Here is a 19,586-nt window from a genome sequence, read left to right on the forward strand (position 1 = left end):
TCTGGACACAGAGTAAAAAATTATTGGATTGCTGTCCATGAAATAATTGGTTGTGTACATTATAGCCTTATGTGGTGAAAAATAAATACATTTAACATCTACAGTCTCCTGTCCCTCAGCCTCGTGGCTCTCCCGTCCCTCAGCCTCGTGGCTCTCCCGTCCCTCAGCCTCGTGGCTCTCCCGTCCCTCAGCCTCGTGGCTCTCCCGTCCCTCAGCCTCGTGGCTCTCCCGTCCCTCAGCCTCGTGGCTCTCCCGTCCCTCAGCCTCGTGGCTCTCCCGTCCCTCAGCCTCGTGGCTCTCCCGTCCCTCAGCCTCGTGGCTCTCCCGCCCCTCAGCCTCGTGGCTCTCCCGCCCCTCAGCCTCGTGGCTCTCCCGCCCCTCAGCCTCGTGGCTCTCCCGCCCCTCAGCCTCGTGGCTCTCCCGCCCCTCAGCCTCGTGGCTCTCCCGTCCCTCAGCCTCGTGGCTCTCCCGTCCCTCAGCCTCGTGGCTCTCCCGTCCCTCAGCCTCGTGGCTCTCCCGTCCCTCAGCCTCTTGGCTCTCCCGCCCCTCAGCCTCGTGGCTCTCCCGCCCCTCAGCCTCGTGGCTCTCTCGCCCCTCAGCCTCGTGGCTCTCTCGCCCCTCAGCCTCGTGGCTCTCTCGCCCCTCAGCCTCGTGGCTCTCTCGCCCCTCAGCCTCGTGGCTCTCTCGCCCCTCAGCCTCGTGGCTCTCTCGCCCCTCAGCCTCGTGGCTCTCTCGCCCCTCAGCCTCGTGGCTCTCCCGTCCCTCAGCCTCGTGGCTCTCCCGTCCCTCAGCCTCGTGAGTCAGTGACATTGTCTTTGTCCCAAATGGTACCCTATTCCTTATAAAGGGTGCGTAAATTGTGTCCTGTATGTAATCATAGTAAATAGAGTACCACAGTATGAGTCATAATACCCATAAAACCTAGCGTTCCAATAGTTTTTCCACCATACATTTTTCTCATAGGGGATATTAAAAACATTTAAATAAGGGCTGTGTTTCGTGTAGGCTTACCCTGACGTGACGTTTTGATATCCGTGTAAGTCTCTCTCGGACAAGGTGACTGTTATCAATAATGAAATCAATAATGAAATGCCAATTATCTGCTAACGTAGCTATCATGAACTACAAATGCCACGATTGAGGCAAAGCTAAGAAATTCTGGATTAACTGTAATGAAAAAATTGGTTACATTGTCTTTAAATGGACCATTCTGTGAACCGTCTTGTGCAAGTTTTAAATTGACACAATACCTGTTAGCAAAGGTGTCTGCAGGAGCTTGCAGGGATTTCTAGTTTTGCGTGTCTACTTTTTGATGCTAATTAGCATTTTCTAACCAGAGTGTAAGTAGAGCCAAATATATTGATACATCGGCTTGTCCGAGAGATTTACACTGTTATCAAAACATCACGCCAGGGGTAAGCCTTTCCTGTGGGGAAAAACTAGTGGATAAACGATGGGAACCATTTCCCTGTTTGACCACTAGGTTTTATGGGTATTATGACACCTCCACTGTGGGGCTCTAGACCAGCCTTTTTTCATAATGAATGAGAATATTTGCATATGATTTCATTTGTAATAGATTTTATGTCCTCTGAAATTGGAAAATATTTTGATTTCGTTAAAATAATTTTCTTAGTGAGTAACGTAAGAACAAGTCCTGTCTGAAGCTAGTTGCAAAACAAAGCCTACAAAATGGCAGCTTTGGTATTTAAATGAGCAATACTTTTTTTGGGGGGGTAGATGGGTGGGTGAAAATGGTGATGTAGTATTTTCTTTGTCCTCCAGGGGGCGTACAAACCCTTGGATTAGGTACAGTATTTCTGAACGGGCGGAATGGGAAAAAGACTTGTGTTCTCCAGAAAACAAAGACATGCAACAAATAGGATAAAGTTTTCACCCAGGGCCTGTTTACAAGGTACAGTTTAAGCTTCGTCCTGTACTAAAAAAAGAATGTTCATTGAAGATTCTCCATGGAAAGTGTTTCTTAATCTGTGTTTGAGAAACCAGCTCTCAAATGGGTTATGGTTTACATTCTCAAATGTGTTTTACAATCGGCAGTTGTCAAACGCCAAAGAGCAATAAAATCTTAGTGGCCAGGAAAAACTCCCCAGAAAAAAGGAACCATGCTTTTGGTAATTCAGATTTTTTTTTAACTAGGCAAGTCAGTTAACCACTTCACAACCAGACCACTCACTGGTTAGTTAACCAGCTTCCTATAACATGGTCATAAAGAGGAACACAAAACACATCCTTTGCATATTGTCAAGACCTCAGGCTTCACCGGGCAGTGCAGGGAGTGTTTTACACTGCATTTGTTTTACCAGACCAACAACAACATGACAGTTTTTCCTTTTTGAAAGCTGACGAGTTGAACTGCTCTTCTAGTTTTAATGAGAGGTATTACTGTAATGAAAATTACAGATAGTCGGTATAATCAAATAACATTCAGCTCAGACACCCATACATACCCCGTGAGACATGCCACCAGGGGTCTCTTCAGACACCCATACATACCCCGTGAGACATGCCACCAGGGGTCTCTTCAGACACCCATACATACCCCGCGAGACATGCCACAAGGGGTCTCTTCAGACACCCATACATACCCCGCGAGACATGCCACCAGGGGTCTCTTCAGACACCCATACATACCCCGCGAGACATGCCACCAGGGGTCTCTTCAGACACCCATACATACCCTGCGAGACATGCCACCAGGGTTCTCTTCAGACACCCATACCCTGCGAGACATGCCACCAGGGGTCTCTTCAGACATCCATACATACCCCGCGAGACATGCCACCAGCGGTGTCTTCACAGTTTCCCGAATTCACGGCAACACAGTATTATGCAGAGCCATGAACGCAAGGAACTCCCTCCTGTCTCCAATTATTCAAGCAAAACAAACACTCACAAACACACCGAAGTGCACAGACACATTATTGTTTGTATGTTGTATTTTACATTTATGTGACTGTCCTTTTCTATCGCTAGCTAGGTTTCTATCCAATTTGGGACAGATTCTTATGCAGATATTCTTAAACAATATGCGCATTTTCCTACCAGAGATGTGTTTCCATCAAACGGATTTATTGCGAATCAAAGGTTGTGTGTGATGAGGTAGTGCATATAACAATAACTTTTGCGGTTAAATTCCCATGTACCGAATGAAAAATACAATGTACTTGGGTTTCCATCGCACTTTCAACTCTACTAATGGTTTTGTCTCAAACTGTTTTGTTATATAGCGAATGTTTTTCCGCTCTGACATTGCTCGTCCATACATTTTATATATTCTTAATTCCATTCCTTTACTTAGATTTATGTGTATTAGGTTTATATTGTGAAATTGTTAGATTACTTTAGATATTAGTGCACTGTCTGAGCTAGAAACACAAGCATTTCGCTACACCCGCCATAACATTGCTAAGCACGTGTATGTGACCAATAACATTTTTTTTAATTTGATGTGCCCACTCTGGTCTTGGCGCATTCGCTCTAGCCAACATCTCGCACGTACAGTCGTGGCCAAAAGTTTTGAGAATGACAAATATTAATTTTCACAAAGTCTGCTGCCTCAGTTTGTATGATGGCAATTTGCATATACTCCAGAATGTTATATAGAGTGATCAGATGAATTGCAATTAATTGCAAAGTCCCTCTCTGCCATGCAAATTAACCGAATCCCCCAAAAAACATTTCCACTGCATTTCAGCTCTGCCACAAAAGGACCAGCTGACATCATGTCAGTGATTCTCTCGTTAACATAGGTGTGAGTGTTGACGAGGACAAGGCTGGAGATCACTCTGTCATGCTGATTGAGTTCGAAAAGCAGACTGGAAGCTTCAAAAGCAGGGTGGTGCTTGGAATCATTGTTCTTCCTCTGTCAACCATGGTTACCTGCAAGGAAACACGTGCCGTCATCATTGCTTTGCACAAAAAGGGCTTCACCGGCAAGGATATTGCTGCCAGTAAGATTACACCTAAATCAAGCAATTATCGGATCAAGAACTTCAAGGAGAGCAGTTCAATTGTTGTGAAGAAGGCTTCAGGGCGCCCAAGAAAGTCCAACAAGCGCCAGGACCGTCTCATAAAGTTGATTCAGCTGCGGGATCGGGGCACCACCAGTACAGAGCTTGCTCAGGAATGGCAGCAGGCAGGTATGAGTGCATCTGCACGCACAGTGAGGCGAAGACATTTGGAGGATGGCCTGGTGTCAAGAAGGGCAGCAAAGAAGCCACTTCTCTCCAGGAAAAACATCAGGGACAGACTGATATTCTTCAAAAGGTACAGGGATTGGACTGCTGAGGACTGGGGTAAAGTAATTTTCTCTGGTGAATCCCCTTTCTGATTGTTGGGGTCATCCGGAAAAAGCATGTCCGGAGAAGACAAGGTGAGCGCTACCATCAGTCCTGTGTCATGCCAGCAGTGAAGCATCCTGAGACCATTCATGTGTGGGGTTGCTTCTCAGCCAAGGGAGTGGGCTCACTCACAATTTTGCCAAAACACCCATGAATAAAGAATGGTACCAACACATCCTCCGAGAGCAACTTCTCCCAATCATCCAGGAACAGTTTAGTGACGAACAATGCCTTTTCCAGCATTATGGAGCACCTTGCCATACGGCAAAAGTGATAACTAAGTGGCTCGGGGAACAAAACATTGATATTTTGGGTCCATGGCCAGCAAACTCCCCAGACCTTAATCCCATTGAGAACTTGTGGTCAATCATCAAGAGGCGGGTGGACAAACAGAAACCCACAAATTCTGACAAACTCCAAGCAGTGATTATGCAAGAATGGGCTGCCATCAGTCAGGATGTGGCCCAGAAGTTAATTGACAGCATGCCAGGGCGGATTGCAGAGGTCTTGAAAAAGAAGGATCAACACTGCAAATATTGACTCTTTGCATCAACTTCATGTAATTGTCAATAAAAGCCTTTGACACTTATGAAATGCTTGTAATTATACTTCAGTATTCCATAGTAACATCTGACAAGAACATCTAAAGACACTAATATTTGTCCATATGTAGCTCGTTTTTGGTCACAGGTCCAGGAATGGCTGAAGAATTGCAACATTTGCCTAGAACTAACGCTACAGATAGCAATACTGGGGGATTTGAAAAGCCATAGTCAATCAATCAATAATATAATAATTATTTTAGCAAAAATGTTTATTTTTAATTTACAATCTGTAGAAGCTATGAGAATAGGAAGGTTCAAATCTTTTGTGAAGCATCACAGCACAGTTGAAAAATATATGGCAAATAAAAATCCGAAATGGATGATGTTGGAAGATAGATGGGAAGGGTTGAGTGGAACTGAAGGGTGGGACTAATAACAAGATAAACAATGTAGGGCATACGGGATCTGTGAAATTTGTATAGGTGCGGAGCTTTTGTGAAATAGCACAGTTACAAGTGGAAATAAAATTGGATGGACAACAGAAATAGAGGAAGGACTAAGAACAAACAAGAGAGAACTATTATAAAGTAGTCTGTGTCTGTAAAATAGGTATAAGATGTATAAATTGAAGGTAAAAGCAGAAGTGTTTATTAGTTTACTCCAATTGGGGGAGCGGTGGTAGGGTTGCGGGGAATAATAATAAAGGTATATTCTTTAAAAAAGTATGTATGTCTATATAGGTATGTGTATGTATATATGTATATATGTATGCATGCGTGTATGGATATATATATTTACCCAAAAAAATATGGGGGATTGGAAATGATGCAGACAATTACATTGGAAGCAACATTCTTTCCGCAATATTAAGCTGATCCACCCCAAAAAAAAAAACAACAAAAAAAAAAAAAATAATAATAATAATATTTGTGTCATTCTCAAAACGTTTGGTCACGACTGTACAGTGTGGGATTATTATGGATAAGAGCGATACTACTTTATTTTGTCAAACGGCAGCCAAGCATCGATGATCATGTCACCAGAATATGACCCTGGATATTTATTGGGTAGGAGCGTCAAGCTCATCACCATGCACTTTCACCACCCTGTGAAGTTCATCATAATTTATTTCATCTGTAGCCTAATAAACTGCACGCTTTCCCAAGTCACACAACAGATTATCACGTGGCTCCAGTTTACTTCGATATCATCAAATCACATTTATTTATAAAGCCCTTCTTACATCAGCTAATATCTCAAAGTGCTGTACAGAAACCCAGCCTAAAACCCCCAAACAGCAAGCAATGCTAATGTAGAAGCACGGTGACTAGGAAAAACTCCCTAGAAAGGCCAGAACCTAGGAAGAAACCTAGAGAGGAACCAGGCTATGAGGGGTGGCCAGTCTTCTGGCTGTGCTGGGTGGAGATTATAACAGAACATGGCCAAGATGTTCAAATGTTCATAAATGACCAGCAGCACCTCAGGAGTAAATGTCAGTTGGATTTTCATAGCCGATCATTCAGAGTATCTCTACCGCTCCTGCAGTCTCTAGAGAGTTGAAAACAGCTGGTCTGGGACAGGTAGCACGTCCGGTGAACAGGTCAGGGTTCCATAGGCAGAACAGTTGAAATTGGAGCAGCAACACGGCCAGGTGGACTGGGGACAACAAGGAGTCATCAGGCCAGGTAGTCCTGAGGCTTGGTCCTAGGGATATGGTCATTATATCAATATTTGCTCATAGAGGTGTTTCCACTGCCATTTCTCACATAATTCATTTTACTGACATAAATAATCTCTTATCCATAATAATCTAATCATGTAGGCTATAGCTGTGCTCTGGCCAACTGCTTGCTAGAACACAGGTTCCAATACCAGAGAGCACAGTCGCTACCTAACGCAACATTCTACCATCAGTAGAGTTGAAAATACCATGGAAACCCATTTAACTTGTATTGGTCGTTCGGTACATGGATATTTACCCCCCCCCCCACACACACACACAAAAATATATAATATGTGCATACGTCATCACACACAGCCTTATATCTGCAACTAGACAATTTGATGGAAACGTCTCTTTTTAGAAAATGCACTTATAGTTTTTTTATGTGGATTTTGGAATATTTGCATAAAAATCTGTGTACCAGTGGTTTGATACTTGTCATGTTTTTTTTGTTGTGGACCCCAGGATGAATAGCTGCTTCCTGGATCCAAATAAACCAATAGGTAGTACTGGTAGGCCACGAGGTCTCCACCTGACCTGGGTCTTATACATTAGTGCACAGCAAACGTCTTGCAACAAAAACACAAGTTCATCTTAGTCCCTCCCCGTTTGTCTGTTTTCCTCAGTTTGGTGCCAAGTGAATACCACCCAGGTTGACTACATGAACTCTGCCCGAACCTGGCCCTTACACCTGCCTGCTGCAAGCTCTGAGCCCCACCACGCCCGAACCTGGCCCTTATACCTGCCTGCTACAGGCTCTGAGCTCCTCCACGCCCGAACCTGGCCCTTATACCTGCCTGCTACAGGCTCTGAGCTCCTCCACGCCCGAACCTGGCCCTTATACCTGCCTGCTACAGGCTCTGAGCTCCTCCACGCCCGAACCTGGCCCTTACACCTGCCTGCTGCAAGCTCTGAGCCCCACCACGCCCGAACCTGGCCCTTATACCTGCCTGCTACAGGCTCTGAGCTCCTCCACGCCCGAACCTGGCCCTTACACCTGCCTGCTGCAAGCGCTGAGCCCCACCACGCCCGAACCTGGCCCTTATACCTGCCTGCTACAGGCTCTGAGCCCCACCACGCCCGAACCTGGCCCTTATACCTGCCTGCTACAGGCTCTGAGCTCCTCCACGCCCGAACCTGGCCCTTATACCTGCCTGCTGCAGGCTCTGAGCCCCTCCACGCCCGAACCTGCCTTTGCTTTGATGCAACCTCTGTTCTGTGTGCCAACCTCAGCCACATCAAGTTCCCTTCCAAATAAGCATTACTGCGTCTCCAATGGCTCCCTACACCCTTTATAGTGTACTACTTTTGACCAGAACCTTACTGACCCACCGTAGTTTTTGTACTCCTTTCATAACAATAGGCTGGTGACTTGGAGCCGAGTTCAACTATTGTTGACAGTAATGTATTCCAAATGGGACTGAATGAATGAATGAACTGAGTTTATATTGAGGACGGTAATCTGTCTTGGCAAAGGACAACTGACTGACACTTTATGAAGTGTAGTGGGTTATGCCTGGTTCCTTTTGGCAGTGTAGTGGGTTATGCCTGGTTCCTTTTGGCAGTGTAGTGGGTTATGCCTGGTTCCTTTTGGCAGTGTAGTGGGTTATGCCTGGTTCTGTTTGGCAGTGTAGTGGGTAATGCCTGGTTCCGTTTGGCAGTGCAGTGGGTTATGCCTGGTTCCGTTTGGCAGTGTAGTGGGTAATGCCTGGTTCCGTTTGGCAGTGTAGTGGGTTATGCCTGGTTCTGTTTGGCAGTGTAGTGGGTAATGCCTGGTTCCGTTTGGCAGTGCAGTGGGTAATGCCTGGTTCCGTTTGGCAGTGTAGTGGGTTATGCCTGGTTCCGTTTGGCAGTGTAGTGGGTAATGCCTGGTTCCGTTTGGCAGTGCAGTGGGTAATGCCTGGTTCCGTTTGGCAGTGTAGTGGGTTATGCCTGGTTCCGTTTGGCAGTGTAGTGGGTTATGCCTGGTTCCGTTTGGCAGTGTAGTGGGTTATCCCGGGTTCTGTTTGGCAGTGTAGTGGGTAATGCCTGGTTCTGTTTGGCAGTGTAGTGGGTAATGCCTGGTTCCGTTTGGCAGTGCAGTGGGTAATGCCTGGTTCCGTTTGGCAGTGTAGTGGGTTATGCCTGGTTCCGTTTGGCAGTGTAGTGGGTAATGCCTGGTTCCTTTTGGCAGTGCAGTGGGTTATGCCTGGTTCCGTTTGGCAGTGCAGTGGGTTATGCCTGGTTCTGTTTGGCAGTGCAGTGGGTTATGCCTGGTTCCGTTTGGCAGTGTAGTGGGTTATGCAGGTTCTGTTTGGCAGTGAAGTGGGTTATGCCTGGTTCTGTTTGGCAGTGTAGTGGGTAATGCCTGGTTCCGTTTGGCAGTGTAGTGGGTTATGCCGGGTTCCGTTTGGCAGTGTAGTGGGTTATGCCTGGTTCTGTTTGGCAGTGCAGTGGGTTATGCCGGGTTCCGTTTGGCAGTGTAGTGGGTTATGCCTGGTTCCGTTTGGCAGTGTAGTGGGTTATGCCGGGTTCCGTTTGGCGATTGATTGATTGCTGTGCAAAGAGTGCTATACAAATACATTTAGATTTAAATTGATTGCATGTCTTTATTCCCCGAAGAGGATTAATAATCATACAAATGAATGTCAATAAGACAGGACTGTACTGTAGGTTAACAGTACATTGCCTGGATAAAGGGAATTACATGCAGATTAAATCAAGTAGCATATCTATCTTCCCCTATTCGATATTAAGAGGGAACAGCCATCACAGAAACATAACCACTCTAGTATACTGTATATCTATGGCAGTCACGTAACCACTCTAGTAGTATACTGTATATCTATGGCAGTCACGTAACCACTCTAGTATACGGTATATCTATGGCAGTCACGTAACTACTCTAGTATTATACTGTATATCTATGGACGTAACCACTCTAGTATTATACTGTATATCTATGGCAGTCACTTAACCACTCTAGTATTATACTGTATATCTATGGCAGTCACGTAACCACTCTAGTATTATACTGTATATCTATGGACGTAACCACTCTAGTATTATACTGTATATCTATGGCAGTCACGGAACCACTCTAATATTATACTGTATATCTATGGCAGTCACGTAACCACTCTAGTATTATACTGTATATCTATGACAGTCGCATAACCACTCTAGTATTATACTGTATATCTATGGCAGTCACGTAACCACTCTAGTATACTGTATATCTATGGCAGTCACATCATACTGCTGTACATACACTCTGTATTTATTTGGACATTGAATCGAAAATGTGTAAATTTGGCCCTATACTCCAGCATTTTATTAGGATCCCCATTAGCTGTTGTGATAGCAGCAGCTACTCTTCCAGGGGTCCACTCAAAACATGAAACATGACATAATACAGAACATTTATAGACAAGAACAGCTCAAGGACAGTACTGGATACATTTAAAAATGACACACACCGCATGCATACATACAGTTGAAGTCGGAAGTTTACTCCAACTTAGGTTGGAGTCATTAAAACTAGTTTTTCAACCACTCCACAAATTTCTTGTTAACTATAGTTTTGGCAAGTCTGTTAGGACATCTACTTTGTGCATTGACACAAGTAATTTTTCCAACAATTGTTTACAGACAGATTATTTCACTCATAATTCACTGTATCACAATTCCAGTGGGTCAGACGTTTACATACACTAAGTTGACTGTGCCTTTAAACAGCTTGGAAAATTCCAGAAAATGATGTCATGGCTTTAGAAGCTTCTGATAGGCTAATTGACATCATTTGAGTCTGATAGGCTAATTGGCATAATTTGAGTCAATTGGAGGTGTACCTGTGGATGTATTTCAAGGCCTAACTTCAAACTCAGTGCCTCTTTGCTTGACATCATGGGAAAATCAAAAGAAATCAGCCAAGACCTCAGAAAAAAAATTGTAGACCTCCACAAGTCTGGTTCATCCTTGGGAGCAATTTCCAAACGCTTGAACGTATCACATTCATCCGTACAAACAATAGTACGCAAGTATAAACACAATGGGACCACGCAGTCGTCATACCTCTCAGGAAGGAGACGTGTTCTGTCTCCTAGAGATGAACGTACTTTGGTGCGAAAAGTGCAAATCAATCCCAGAACAACAGCAAAGGACCTTGTGAAGATGCTGGAGGAAACAGGTACAAAAGTATCTATATCCACAGTAAAACGACTCCTATATCGACATAACCTGAAAGGCCGCTCAGCAAGGAAGAAGCCACTGCTCCAAAACCGCCATAAAAAAACAGACTATGGAGAAATGTCCTCTGGTCTGATGAAACAAAAATAGAACTGTTTGGCCATAATGACCATCGTTATGTTTGGAGGAAAAGGGGGAGGCTTGCAAGCTGAAGAACACCATCCCAACCGTGAAGCACGGGGGTGGCAGCATCATGTTGTGGGGGTGCTTTGCTGCAGGAGGGACTGGTGCACATCACAAAATAGATAGCATCATGAGGGAGGACAATTATGTAGATATATTGAAGCAACATCTCAAGACATCAGTCAGGAAGTTAAAGCTTGGTCGCAAATGGGTCTTCCAAATGGACAATGACTCCAAGCGTACTTCCAAAGTTGTGGCAAAATGGCCTAAGGACAACAAAGTCAAGGTATTGGAGTGGCCATCACAAAGCCCTGACCTCAATCCTATAGAAGATTTGTGGGCAGACCTGAAAAAGCGTGTGCGAGCAAGGAGGCCTACAAACCTGACTCAGTTACACCAGCTCTGTCAGGAGGAATGGGCCAAAATTCACCCAACTTATTGTGGGAAGCTTGTGGAAGGCTACCCAAAACGTTTGACCCAAGTTAAACAATTTAAAGGCAATGCTACCAAATACTAATTGAGTGTATGTAAACTTCTGACCCACTGGGAATGTGATGAAAGAAATAAAAGCTGAAAGAAATCCTTCTCTCTACTATTATTCTGACATTTCACATTCTTAAAATAAAGTGGTGATCCTAACTGATCTAAGACATGGAATTTTTACTAGGTTTAAATGTCAGGAATTGTGAAAAACTGAGTTTAAATGTATTTGGTTAAGGTGTATGTAAACTTCTGACTACAACTTTATCAATACATACACACTAGCTATCTAGGTTAAATATGGGAGAGGCGTTTTGTTGTGAGGTGTTGCTTCATCTGTTTTTTTTTTAAACCAGGTTTGCTGTTTATCTGAGCACCATGCAATAATGGCTCTATACAGTTGCTGTGAAAAAGTATTTGCCCCCTTCCTGATTTCTTTTTTTTTTTTGCACATTTGTCACACTTAAATGTTTCAGATCATCAAACTAATTTTAATATTACACAAAGATAACCCGAGTAAACACAAAATGCAGTTTTTAAGTGATAATATTATTTATTAAAGGGAAAAAAAGCTATGCGAGCCTTCATGGCCCTATGTGACAAAGTAATTGCCCCCTAAACCTAATAACTGGCTGGGCCACCCTCAGCAGCAACAACTGCAATCAAGCGTTTGAGATAACTGGCAATGAATAAACATAATAACTGGCAATGAATAAACATAATAACTGGCAAAACAAAAAGTGTAAAAAATAGAAATACCTGATTGACATAAGTTTTCAGACCCTTTGCTATGAGACTCAGGTGTATCATGTTTCCGTTGATCATCATTGAGATATTTCTCCAACTTGATTGGTGTCCACCTGTGGAAAAATGAAATTGATTGGAGATGATTTGGAAAGGCACACACACCTGTCTCAATAAGATCTCACAGTTGACAGTGCAAAAACCAAGCCATGAGGTCGAAGGAATGGTCCTTAGAGATCCGAGACAGGATCCACCAATCAGGCCTTTAAGGTGGTGGCCAGACGGAAGCCTCTCCTCAGTAAAAGGCACATGACAGCCCGCTTTGAGTTTGCCAAAAGGCCCCTAAAGAACTCTCACACAATGAGAAACAAGATTCTCTGGTCTGACGAAACCAAGATTGAACTTCTTGGTCTGAAGGAGGAGGAAACCAGCCACCGATGATCACCTGACCAATGCCATCCCTACGGTGAAGCATGGTGGTGTCAACAGCATGCTGTGGGGATGTTTTTCACCGGCAGGGTCTAAGAGACTAGTCAGGATCGAGGGAAAGATGAACGGAGCAAAGTACAGAGAGATCCTTGATGAAAACCTGCTCCAGAGCACTCAGGACCTCAGACTGGGGCGATGGTTTACCTTCCAACAGGACAACAACCCTAAGCACACAGCCAAGACAACACCTGAAAATAGCTGTGCAGCGACGCTCCCCATCCAACCTGACAGAGCTTGAGAGGATCTACAGAGAAGAATGTCAGAATCTCCCCAAAATACAGGTGTGCCAAGCTTGTAGCGTCATACCCAAGAAGACTGCCTATCTTGGCCAGGACGCTCTTAAAAAAGAGATTTTAAATCTCAATGAGCCCTTCCTGGTTAAATAAAGGCTAAATAAATAAAAGACTCGAGGCTGTAACCGCTGCCAAAGATGCTTCAACAAAGTACTAAGTAAAGAGTCTGAATAATGATGTAAATGTGATATTTCATGAGTAAAAGGTGTTTCATAACGGATATCTCTTTCCCATCATCAAATGGCGGGTGCACACTGTTTGGATGCTGGAATTCAACTGGCGTGGCCGAACATGTGCAGGTTGACTATTATTTGAGTGATTTGTTTGACAGTCAGATCGAAACATCATGACTGGTTGTGTTCATGGAACATTATTATTATTTATTTTTTTCACACATATAATTGAATTTGTCTACATACTTATGGCACCTTCAAATGGGGAGGGTGGGAGGGGGGGGGGGGGACTAGAAGACATAAAGTGCTTTCATTTCTAAACAGTAAAACAGATTTATGTATGAAAATACCCTCAAATAAAAGGTGACATTTTTACATCAAACATTTGATCTAAAATCAACCTCCAAAAATGCTGGAGTATAGAGACGTATTAATAGTTTTAACTCGTCCAAAGTTAATACGTAGTGGAGTGTAGAGACGTATTAATAGTTTTAGCGTCACTCGTCCACATAAATACGTAGTGGAGTGTAGATGCACACTCAAGGAAAATATCCCCAAAAGTTAAATATCCCAAAGGCAAGTTTAACATGCTAGAACCTTTTCAACTTGTCTTGTGTGCTGAGACCCACGTGATGTGTGGCTTGTGACACACACACACACACACACACACACACACACACACACACACACACACACACACACACACACACACACACACACAGTATGACAGTGGTGCCAGACCTGAGTCCTACAGCGGATGAATGACTCACTCATCCCGGCTAAAGCCTACAGTAACATAAGAAGTTGTTTACTCACACCAAATTCATTATGATAGTCACCGTGGCAACAAGAATGTGGGTGTTCCCAACATAGACAACATGCTTACCTATTCCTTGATCCCATTCCTACAATAAGGACTGGTATTGTTCAACTGAACTCCTCCCTTGCTTCTCTATCTGTGTATAAAGCATATTGGTATGTAGAGCCTTAGACCTACAGGGAACTAATGGCTTGAATAGAATAGTACAAGCAGACACGATCCTAACCTCTTCAATTCCTTCAGTAAAAGTACCGGCATTGTTGAACCGCTCCCTCGCTCTATTTATGAGAAAAACACATATTTGGAGTGAGAACAACGTCTCTGTACTCTACTCACCTACAGGGAACTTTGGACTGAAGAAGTACAAGAGGTCAGTTAAAACTGTTTATTGTAGAGAACGAAAACAGACAGTATTCCTATTAAGGTTTGAGACATGGCAAAGTTTCCAACACTGTACGCATCCCAAACGGCATCCTCTTCCCTACATAGTGCACTACTTTTAGACCAGGACCCATAGTAGTGCACTATATAGGGAAAAGGGTGCTATTTGGACCAGTCACCAAGCTACACCACACAGCAGCCAGAACAAGTCTAGTCTCCCCAGAACAAGCCTAGTCTACCCAGAACAAGTCTCCCCAGAACAAGCCTAGTCTACCCAGAACAAGCCTAGTCTACCCAGAACAAGTCTCCCCAGAACAAGCCTAGTCTCCCCAGAACAAGCCTAGTCTCCCCAGAAAAAGCCTAGTCTCCCCAGAACAAGCCTAGTCTCCCCAGAACAAGTCTCCCCAGAACAAGCCTAGTCTCCCCAGAACAAGTCTAGTCTCCCCAGAACAAGTCTCCCCAGAACAAGCCTAGTCTCCCCCAGAACAAGTCTAGTCTCCCCAGAACAAGCCCAGTCTCCCCAGAACAAGCCTAGTCTCCCCAGAACAAGCCTAGTCTCCCCAGAACAAGTCCAGTCTCCCCAGAACAAGCCTAGTCTCCCCAGAACAAGTCTAGTCTCCCCAGAACAAGTCTCCCCAGAACAAGCCTAGTCTCCCCAGAACGAGCCTAGTCTCCCCAGAACAAGTCTCCCCAGAACAAGCATAGTCTCCCCAGAACAAGCATAGTCTCCCCCAGAACAAGCCTAGTCTCCCCCAGAACAAGTCTAGTCTCCCCAGAACAAACCTAATCTCCCCAGAACAAGCCTAGTCTCCCCAGAACAAGCCTAGTCTCCCCAGAACAAGCCTAGTCTCCCCAGAACAAGCCTAGTCTCCCCAGAACAAGCCTAGTCTCCCCAGAACAAGTCTAGTCTCCCCAGAACAAGCCTAGTCTCCCCAGAACAAGCCTAGTCTCCCCAGAACAAGTCTCCCCCCAGAACAAGTCTAGTCTCCCCCCAGAACAAGCCTAATCTCCCCAGAACAAGCCTAGTCTCCCCAGAACAAGTCTAGTCTCCCCAGAACAAGTCTCCCCAGAACAAGCCTAGTCTCCCCAGAACGAGCCTAGTCTCCCCAGAACAAGCCTCCCCAGAACAAGTCTAGTCTCCCCAGAACAAGTCTCCCCAGAACAAGCCTAGTCTCCCCAGAACGAGCCTAGTCTCCCCAGAACAAGTCTCCCCAGAACAAGCATAGTCTCCCCAGAACAAGCATAGTCTCCCCAGAACAAGCCTAGTCTCCCCAGAACAAGCCTAGTCTCCCCAGAACAAGTCTCCCCAGAACAAGCATAGTCTCCCCAGAACAAGCCTTGTCTCCCCCAGAACAAGCCTAGTCTCCCCAGAACAAGCCTAGTCTCCCCAGAACAAGCCTTGTCTCCCCCAGAACAAGCCTAGTCTCCCCAGAACAAGTCTAGTCTCCCCCAGAACAAGCCCCCCCAGAACAAGCCTTGTCTCCCCCAGAACAAGCCTAGTCTCCCCAGAACAAGTCTAGTCTCCCCCAGAACAAGCCTAGTCTCCCCAGAACAAGTCTCCCCCCAGAACAAGTCTAGTCTCCCCCCAGAACAAGCCTAATCTCCCCAGAACAAGCCTAGTCTCCCCAGAACAAGTCTAGTCTCCCCCAGAACAAGCCTAGTCTCCCCAGAACAAGCCTAGTCTCCCCCAGAACAAGCCTAGTCTCCCCAGAACAAGTCTCCCCCCAGAACAAGTCTCCCCAGAACAAGTCTCCCCCAGAACAAGCCTAGTCTCCCCAGAACAAGTCTCCCCCCAGAACAAGTCTCCCCAGAACAAGTCTCCCCCCAGAACAAGTCTCCCCAGAACAAGTCTCCCCCAGAACAAGTCTAGTCTCCCCAGAACAAGCCTAGTCTCCCCAGAACAAGCCTAATCTCCCCAGAACAAGTCTAGTCTCCCCCAGAACAAGCCTAGTCTCCCCAGAACAAGTCTCCCCAGAACAAGTCTCCCCAGAACAAGTCTCCCCCAGAACAAGCCTAGTCTCCCCAGAACAAGCCTAGTCTCCCCAGAACAAGTCTAGTCTCCCCAGAACAAGCCTAGTCTCCCCAGAACAAGTCTAGTCTCCCCAGAACAAGCCTAGTCTCCCCAGAACAAGCCTAGTCTCCCCAGAACAAGCCTAATCTCCCCAGAACAAGCCTAGTCTCCCCAGAACAAGCCTAGTCTCCCCAGAACAAGCCTAGTCTCCCCAGAACAAGCCTAGTCTCCCCAGAACAAGTATAGTCTCCCCAGAACAAGCCTAGTCTCCCCAGAACAAGTCTAGTCTCCCCAGAACAAGTCTCCCCAGAACAAGTCTCCCCAGAACAAGCCTAGTCTCCCCAGAACAAGCCTAGTCTCCCCAGAACAAGCCTAGTCTCCCCAGAACAAGCCTAGTCTCCCCAGAACATGTATAGTCCCCCCCCGAACAAGCCTAATCTCCCCAGAACAAGCCTAGTCTCCCCAGAACAAGCCTAGTCTCCCCAGAACAAGCCTAGTCTCCCCAGAACAAGCCTAGTCTCCCCAGAACAAGCCTAGTCTCCCCAGAACAAGTCTAGTCTCCCCCAGAACAAGCCCCCCCAGAACAAGCCTTGTCTCCCCCAGAACAAGCCTAGTCTCCCCAGAACAAGTCTAGTCTCCCCCAGAACAAGCCTAGTCTCCCCAGAACAAGTCTCCCCCCAGAACAAGTCTAGTCTCCCCCCAGAACAAGCCTAATCTCCCCAGAACAAGCCTAGTCTCCCCAGAACAAGTCTAGTCTCCCCCAGAACAAGCCTAGTCTCCCCAGAACAAGCCTAGTCTCCCCCAGAACAAGCCTAGTCTCCCCAGAACAAGTCTCCCCCCAGAACAAGTCTCCCCAGAACAAGTCTCCCCCAGAACAAGCCTAGTCTCCCCAGAACAAGTCTCCCCCCAGAACAAGTCTCCCCAGAACAAGTCTCCCCCCAGAACAAGTCTCCCCAGAACAAGTCTCCCCCAGAACAAGTCTAGTCTCCCCAGAACAAGCCTAGTCTCCCCAGAACAAGCCTAATCTCCCCAGAACAAGTCTAGTCTCCCCCAGAACAAGCCTAGTCTCCCCAGAACAAGTCTCCCCAGAACAAGTCTCCCCAGAACAAGTCTCCCCCAGAACAAGCCTAGTCTCCCCAGAACAAGCCTAGTCTCCCCAGAACAAGTCTAGTCTCCCCAGAACAAGCCTAGTCTCCCCAGAACAAGTCTAGTCTCCCCAGAACAAGCCTAGTCTCCCCAGAACAAGCCTAGTCTCCCCAGAACAAGCCTAATCTCCCCAGAACAAGCCTAGTCTCCCCAGAACAAGCCTAGTCTCCCCAGAACAAGCCTAGTCTCCCCAGAACAAGCCTAGTCTCCCCAGAACAAGTATAGTCTCCCCAGAACAAGCCTAGTCTCCCCAGAACAAGTCTAGTCTCCCCAGAACAAGTCTCCCCAGAACAAGTCTCCCCAGAACAAGCCTAGTCTCCCCAGAACAAGCCTAGTCTCCCCAGAACAAGCCTAGTCTCCCCAGAACAAGCCTAGTCTCCCCAGAACATGTATAGTCCCCCCCCGAACAAGCCTAATCTCCCCAGAACAAGCCTAGTCTCCCCAGAACAAGCCTAGTCTCCCCAGAACAAGCCTAGTCTCCCCAGAACAAGCCTAGTCTCCCCAGAACAAGCCTAGTCTCCCCAGGCTGTACATTTAATAAGAGTTTGGCCAGTAACTTTAGAGTTAAAAAAGCCAAACCCAAGACAATACTCTGTACTATGCCAACAGCAACACCCCCCCCCCCCCCCCCCCCCCCCCTCCTCCCATTTACAACTTCTTTGTACTTTATGGGATTTTTTCAAAAAAATAATTGCAAAGCAGCTGTAAAAGAATAAATTTTGGCAAATAGAACAATAACAAGAGCTCTGTATTGTTCATGTGATTGTTTTCTGTCTCTCTGTCAATCCCTTGTGAATGATTAGGCATGGTAAGCATGTGCTCGGCATCTGTTTCTGTCCACACATCTGGAGAGAGTGGGATGGTTGTAGTCAAGGTTTTGGGTTTGGTCTGGAGAGAACAAACACAGCAGAAGTAGAAACCAACCTCACCCCAATCTCTACTTCCCTGTTCTCTAAATCTTTCACTTCAACTCACGCACTTTATTTCACTGTCATACTTGTCCTATTGTTTGTGTCGTTACTATGGTAGAGTGCCAGTTCCGTTACTGTAGTTTTGGTTGAGGATCTCCACAATGTTGTGTGTCGTTGGTTGAATGACCAACCGATGTTTATCAGTATCTTTAGAGGAAGTGGGTTTAGACACATTTTGTCTAAATTTGGATCTTCTCTGTCTTGATATATTCATGCCAGAAATACTGGTTTAAGTGTCAATACCAGATAGTTTTAGAAATTAGACAGCGAACCACAACACAGTAACATATTGCATATTTATCTTTGGTAACATCTTGCAAAAGTACCAATGTTACTATTTTGTATGGGAGACGGAAGATCATATTTAGTACGGGAGACAGAAAATACTATTTAGTATGGTAGACAGTGGTAAGGATATACTAACATATTGACATTCTGCTATAATTGTTTTACATGATCTAAAAAATAAAAACAATTTTGATCAACATTAATCCTCTTATTTTGCTTTATAACAACAACAAAAAATAGCAAAATGAACAAACTGTTGTTTTAAGTATCCTACTTAGTCCACCGTGGGATATGAATTTAACCTTTCAAATTCCATTTTGCAATCTTTTGTTTTTACTAAAAATTCCTGGGTGGGTGAGTGTGGGTGTCTCCTTCCCTGCAGGTTCCAGTCAGCTGGTACACTTAAAGGGGCATACGGCTGTGATTTACCGTGGCACTAAAATGCAGCAGCAGAGTAATTTTGCATCAGAATGGAATGGTGTGGCAAGGGTAAAATAGCTGAATGGGGCTGGGGAAGAAGACAGTGTTTTTATATAGTGCCCTACTTTTGACCATGGAAATAGAGCATGTTCAAAGGGCTCTGGTCCAAAGTAGTGCACTATATAGGGAATAGGGCTCTGGTCTAAAGTAGTGCACTATATAGGGAATTGGGCTCTGGTCTAAAGTAGTGCTCTATATAGGGAATAGGGCTCAGGTCAAAAGTAGTGCACTATATAGGGAATAGGGCCCTGGTCTAAAGTAGTGCACTATATAGGGAATAGGGTGCCATTTGGGGTGTACACTGTCTGACATCAACACTCACCAGGCATGG

Source organism: Salvelinus namaycush, chromosome 17 (genome assembly GCF_016432855.1).
Source record: "Salvelinus namaycush isolate Seneca chromosome 17, SaNama_1.0, whole genome shotgun sequence".
NCBI classification, from domain to species: Eukaryota; Metazoa; Chordata; class Actinopteri; order Salmoniformes; family Salmonidae; genus Salvelinus; species Salvelinus namaycush.